Source organism: Arachis hypogaea, chromosome 15 (genome assembly GCF_003086295.3).
Source record: "Arachis hypogaea cultivar Tifrunner chromosome 15, arahy.Tifrunner.gnm2.J5K5, whole genome shotgun sequence".
Classification (NCBI taxonomy): Eukaryota; Viridiplantae; Streptophyta; class Magnoliopsida; order Fabales; family Fabaceae; genus Arachis; species Arachis hypogaea.
In genome coordinates, this window is record NC_092050.1 from 38,516,901 (window position 1) to 38,522,553 (window position 5,653).

Below are 5,653 nucleotides of genomic sequence, written 5' to 3' on the forward strand. Positions count from 1 at the left end.
GTTGATATGGTCTAGATGTGAAGTGTTGGGTGGCTGTATTGTTTGGATTTGGGCGTCTTTGATCAAGGCTTTGGTCTTGTTGATTTCTCCACCCAAAGTTCGGGTGGTTCCGCCATCTAGGGTTGTAGGTCTTGGAGTATGGATCATGGTTTTGCCTAGGTGAATTCCCAATGTAGTTGGCTTGCTCCTGACAACCCTCTGCTTCTTCATTCACTCCTTCTTGGGTTGTTGATGAAGTGGAGATTGCTGCTACTTGGTTCCTCTCCATCTTCTTGGTGAGGTCAGCTAGCTGCTGGGTAATGAGCTTGTTTTGGGCCAGCAGAGCATCTACATTATTTAGCTCCATTACTCCTCTTGTGTTCCCTCTTTTGGAAGCATAGAAGTAGTCGTTCTCTGCTACTGTTTCAATGACATCTATGGCCTCCTCAATGGTCTTCTTCTTGTTCAAAGATCCTCCGGATGAATGGTCTACGGCCTTCTTTGACTCATAAGAGAGCCCTTCATAGAAAATGTGCAGTTGCACCCATTCATTGAACATAACTGGTGGGCATCTCCTTGTTAGGTCTTTAAACCTCTCCCATGCTTCATATAGAGTCTCACCATCTTGTTGCCTGAAAGTTTGGACCTCAGCTCTCAGCCTATTGATTCATTGAGGAGGGTAAAATCTTGCTAAGAATTTGTTCACCACATCTTCCCAAGTTGTCAAGCTCTCCCTTGGGAAAGACTCCAGCCACTTGGCTGCCTTATCCTTGAGTGAGAATGGAAATAAGAGCAGTCTATAAGCGTCAGGATGAACACCATTAGACTTCACTGTGTCACATATTCTCAGGAAGGTGGTTAGATGTTGATTGGGGTCCTCTTGGACACTTCCTCCGAACAAACAGTTGTTCTGAACAAGGGTGATGAGCTGTGGTTTTAGTTCAAAATTGTTGGCATGGATGGTTGGCTTTTGAATGCTACTTCCACAGTTTCCTGGGTTTGGATTGATGTAAGAGCCTAAAACTCTTCTATCCTCCCCAGCATGATTTGCTCGAACTCTTCCGCCATGGTTGTAAGCCTCTTCTTCATGATGGTTTTCCATGTTTTCTTCCAAGTTTGTTTCAAAGTATTCCTCAAAGTGTTCCTCCTCTTCTTCAGCATCAACTACACGTTTTTCTCTTGCCTCCCTTCTTAGTCTAAGGAAGGTTCTCTCAGGTTCAGAATCAAAAGAAGTTGAAGCCCCGCTTCTTCTCCCTGTCATACAACCAACAAGTACAAGCAAAGAGAATAGGTGCAGAAAGTATATCTGTCAGAATTACTGTTAGTGTGAGTGATGCAATATATCAAACAGTTAGTGGGTTAGTGAGATGAATGGTAAATAACAAAGAAAAAGTAGGGGGAAGGGAAGAGATTAACTAAAACAGGAAGTAAATGACTCAAACAGAAAATTAAATCAAACAAAAATAAAATGCTCAATCTAGTTATCCTCCAATCTAATCATTGTTGATGCACAATCAATCCCCGGCAACGGCGCCATAAACTTGATGCATGGAAAACTTGTCTCGCAACAAATTTCCTTCGGCAAGTGTACCAAATTTGTCGTCAAGTAAAAACTCACAATAGAGTGAGGTCAAATCCCACAAGGATTGATTGATCAAGCAACTTTAATTAGAGGAATGTTCTAGTTGAGCGAATCCAGGATTTGAGTTTAGAATTGCAAAAAATAAAATGGCGGGAAGGTAAATGACAGAAAAAGTAAATGCTAAAATTAAAGAACTGAAAGTAAATGACTGAAGTAAATTGCAGAATTGTAAATGGGAATGGGGGAATTGCTCATAAACGTAAGTGACAGAAAATAAAGAGAATGGGTAAGATCAGAAATGGGGAGTTCATTGGGCTCAGGAGATGTTGCATTCTCCGGATCAATTTTATTTTCATCTCTTCCTCAATCAATGCACTCATTGATCTCCTTGGCAATCTTAAGTGATTGAATTACAATTTCTTGTAATTCAATCTCTCAAATCTTGATCAATAGCCAATTCCTTGGTCAATTGCTCATGAGAAGAGATGAAGTATGGTCACTGATTATACCACATGCATTTCCCAAATCAAGTGTTGAGAGGATTATAGTCATATATCCATCCAAACCCAATTTGGTCCAGCATGAGAAAGCATTTCTAGCTTGATCTCTTCATTCCTCTTTCAAGGTTCAGAAGAGATCCAAGTATGAATAGCTTCTTTTCCAAGATAACTACCCAATTGGATGAAGATCGAAAGCTTTCAAGTAAAATCAAGAGAAAAGATAGAAGAAGAATAATGAAAACTAGTATTGATCCATCAAATTACAACAGAGCTCCCTAACCCAATGAAAGGGGTTTAGTTGTTCATAGCTCTGGAAAATGAAAACAAAGATGGAGAATACATAATGAAACTAGAAGTGCAGAGAAAGTAAATACAGAGAGTAATTCTATGCCCAGAGGCTCCCTATATTTTCCAACCCCCAAAATAATTCAAAGTTACTCCTATATATACTACTCTTCTACTCTTCTAGTTGGTTCTTCAAGTCTTGGGTCTGGGCCTTTGGATCTTGAGTTTGAAGCAGTTATCTTCTTCATTGGGCTTGGCTTTACTTGCAGAGAGAAATTTGTGAAGTGGGCAGAGACTTTAGCTCAGGACGTTAGTGGTGTTAACGTTCAGTGAAAATATGGGTTCGAGAACGTTAGTGACATTCAACTTTTTCACTAACGTTCCTTACCCAAGCAAGAGCCACGTTAACCTCAACGTTAGTGGCACAAACGTTGCCACTAACGTTGCCTCTTTGTCCTTCGCGCACGTTATTGGGACTCAACTTTCCCAATAACGTTGAGAAGCCTCCCCTTTCCCTACGTTAGAGTCCACGTTAACTTAGTTAACGTGGCTCTTTTAACGTAGGCTTGCCAACCTTCGAGAACATTAGTGACACTTAACATTGTCACTAACGTTCCAATGTGCCCCTTAGCTCCCACGTTAGAGTCCACGTTAACTAGGTTAACGTGGCTTCTAACGTGGCCTATGCTAGCCATCTCCAACGTTAGTGACAAAGTTGAGTGTTACTAACATTGGTTCAACATTCCCTTATCCACGTTAGCTTCCATGTTAACTAAGTTAACGTAGGAGTTAATGTGGCTCATGGTGGCATGTGTGGGCTCCTTTCAACGTTAGTGATAATGTTGGGTGTCACTAACGTTGGCGTCACCTCTTTTCCTCACGTTAGCTTCCACGTTAACTAGGTTAACGTGGGAGTTAACATGGCCTAGTGTGACTTGGCCAACGTTAGTGATAATGTTGAATATCACTAACGTTGGCTTCCCCCCTTTCTTCTTAACGTTTGAGGCCATGTTAACTAAGTTAATGTGGTGACTAACGTGGCCACTCATGAGCTTGGTCCAACGTTAGTGATAATGTTAAGTGTCACTAATGTTGGCTCCAATGATGGCTTCGAGAGCGTTATTGGCAATCACTTTTCTCATTAACTTTGCAAGTTACTCCAATTCCATGTTAGTGTTAACGTTAGTGTTAACGTTAGTGTAACTAACGTAGCCACTAATGTGGTTCTTCTTTGCTTCCTTTGTCCTGAAATCAAACAATAAAGTGCATCAAAGTTCTAGTCCAAGTCATGGGAAATGCAACATCCAATTTGTCCTTAAATTCATGCAAAATCCTCATGAAATCATGTAAAGTGCACAATGTATGCTTGAATCAAGATGTAAGTGAATATCTACCCAAAACTAGCTTATTTCCTAAGAAAATGCATGAAACTAACCTAAAAACAGTAAAGAAAAGGTCAGTGAAACTGGCCAAAATGCCCTGGCATCATCTTCCCACTTCTTAGAGTAATGGCCTTGCATTCCCCTCTTGGGTTAGTCATGGTATCACTAGGAAATGTGTGTGTGAGAAGTGGGATTTGCTTGGATAAAATCCCCACTTGTGCTTCCAACTTTGAGATTGCTGCGCCTTTATTTTTCAGATTTGACCTATATTCTTCTTGATTAGCGTCTATCCTTCTTTCAGTTTATGCTTGTCTGTCCATGAGGGTGCAGACTGCCCCTGTAATCTGGGAGGACAGTTGTGCTATTGCGGCTTCCATCCTCTCAAAGTTGCTCTTGATTTCACATGGTTGCATAGTTGAGGATGGTGCATCTTGGTTGAGGTTGTTGTGTATGGGTTGGTTACTATGGTATGATGTGTTTTGTGAGTTATGGTAGGGTCTATGGTTCCCTATTTGATGGTTGGGGTTGTGGTTGAAATGCTGATTTTATGAATAAGGCTTGTTGTGGTCCTAGTTGTGGTTTTGTTGATTTTCCCACCCAAAGTTTGGGTGGTTCTTCCAACCTAGGTTGTATGTCTTAGAGTGTGGGTCATATGGTGGTCTGGATGAATTGTTCACATAATTGGCTTGTTCCCAGTCACCTTCAGATTCTGGTGCATTCCCTTCTTGTTGAGGAGTTTGGTCTTGAATTACTGAGGCTTGGTTGGTCTCCATCCTTTTGGTTAGAGCTGCTATTTGAGCTGCAATTGCTTTATTCTGAGCTAACAAAGCATCTACAGAGTTGAGCTCTAGCATTCCCTTCTTCTGAGTCCTTTTTGAAGCATAGAAATACTCATTTTCAGCTACAGTCTCAATGACATCTATGGCCTCTTCAATGATTTTCTTCTTGTTGAGTGAGCCTCCCGAAGAATGATCCACATCCTTCTTTGCTTCATAGGATAGTCCCTCATAAAAGATGTGTAGTTATACCCATTCATTGAACAATTCTGGTGGGCATCTTCTTGTCAGGTCTTTGAATCTCTCCCAGGCCTCATAAAGTGTTTCTCCATCTTGTTGTCTGAAAGTTTGCACCTCAGCTCTCAGCCTATTGATCCTTTGTGGAGGGTAGAATCTTGCAAGGAATCTGTTCACGACCTCCTCCCATGTAGTTAGGCTATTCTTGGGGAATGATTCCAACCACTTTGCTGCCTTTTCTCTGAGTGAGAAAGGGAACAAGAGTAGTTTGTAGATGTCGGGGTGTACCCCGTTGGACTTTACAGTATCACATATCCTCAAGAATGTGCTGAGACGTTGATTAGGGTCTTCTTGGGCACTTCCTCCATATGAGCAATTGTTCTGAACAAGTGTGATGAGCTGAGGTTTCAGCTCAAAATTATTGGCATGAATTGTTGGCTTTAGGATGCTGCTGCCATAATTTCCTGGGTTTGGGTTGATGTAGGAGCCTAAGACTCTCCTTTCTTGCCCATCATGATTTACTGGGCCTTCTCTGGCATGGTTGTGAGCTTCTTCTTCATGGTGGTTCTCCATGTTCTCCGCCATGTTTGTTTCAAAATACTCTTCCTCTTCTTCAGCACCAACGACTCATTTCCCTCTTGCTTTCCTCCTTAATCTAAGGAAGGTCCTCTCAGGTTCAGAATCAAAGGAAGTTGAAGCACCGCTTCTTCTACCTGTCATACAACCAACAAGGCAAAAAGCAAGAAAGAAAATGAATGAAGAAATTACTCTTGTTAGAGTAGTTGTTAGTGTGAGTGGTGCAATTAATCAAACAGTTAGAAGAGTGGAAATATGGATGATAAAAATAATCAAAGAAGAAAGAAATAGAACTCAAAATAAAAGAAAATAAAAAGGTGCTAAATAAAATAAAAT

The 5,653-nt window shown here is 41.0% G+C and overlaps 1 pseudogene; it reads left to right on the top strand.

The window, feature by feature from the left end:
* The first annotated feature begins 538 nt into the window (after nucleotides 1–538).
* Nucleotides 539–640, top strand: LOC112752720 (small nucleolar RNA R71; annotated as a pseudogene).
* Nucleotides 641–5,653: the final 5,013 nt, after the last annotated feature.